Below are 923 nucleotides of genomic sequence, written 5' to 3'. Positions count from 1 at the left end.
TTAAGTTCTGTCTCACAGGAGTTTGGGGACAGTGCTTCCAGATTTAAATGAGCTGAGTTCAAGAGAGCAGGGTAGCAGTTTTAATCAACAAAACCAACATTTCACACAATGGGCTGCTACTGTCAGGGAGCTGAGGTCCCTGGAGGGCAAATGACTTTCCAACAACAGTCATGGTGATGATTTACTTATTCATTCAAAGAACATACGTTGAAATCCTGCATCATCCCAGGTCCTGTCCATGGCACTGCCCTTACAGGCATGTCCTGACCTTCAAGGACAAGTCTTTCAATAAACGATTTCACTGATCACTGTAATTACAGGGAAATGTTCACGTGCCCTGAGATGGTGCAAAAAGGAATCAAGTCTAAGCTGAGGATTTAAGGAGGTGATGTTGAAAATGGGCATTTACTATTTTTAATCAATTTTATTGAGGCAGATTTTCCATAAAATAAAATGCTTCTTTTTTTTTTATCACAATCAAGATATAAAACATTTTCCTGATGGGGCTTTTTCCATAAACCTACATAGTTGGAAACACCTTGTAGAGTCACTCCGTGGTTTCCTTTCCTCCCAGAACTGCATGTTAGATCTGTGGGAAAGAACTACAAGACAGAGCTGCTAAATAAACTACGAAAACCCTAACAGTCAAACTTTTTTTATCTTAGATATTGGCATATTGCAACCATCAGTACCATTCTAAGGTGTGACAAGGTTAGGAGTAAATATGATTTGAATTTAATGCATGTTTAGAGGATGTCTAAAATTTAGAACCAGACAGCTCCGTCTTCCCTGATCCCAAACATGTAATAGTGCTCAAGTAAATTGCTCCAGGTAATTGGATCCCAAAGATTACAGGTGAGGAGTTTTGAAGTGTGTCCATGTTCCACTGGAGATCAAAGAAGTCCAACTAAAAGAACTATGCA

At 39.2% G+C, this 923-nt stretch overlaps 1 pseudogene; it reads left to right on the top strand.

The window, feature by feature from the left end:
* Window positions 1-476: 476 nt before the first annotated feature.
* Window positions 477-615, top strand: LOC116151916 (small nucleolar RNA SNORA18; annotated as a pseudogene).
* The last annotated feature ends 308 nt before the right edge of the window (window positions 616-923 follow it).

This window comes from Camelus dromedarius, chromosome 24 (genome assembly GCF_036321535.1).
Source record: "Camelus dromedarius isolate mCamDro1 chromosome 24, mCamDro1.pat, whole genome shotgun sequence".
Taxonomy (NCBI): domain Eukaryota; kingdom Metazoa; phylum Chordata; class Mammalia; order Artiodactyla; family Camelidae; genus Camelus; species Camelus dromedarius.
This window is presented reverse-complemented; position numbering and strand designations above follow the sequence as displayed.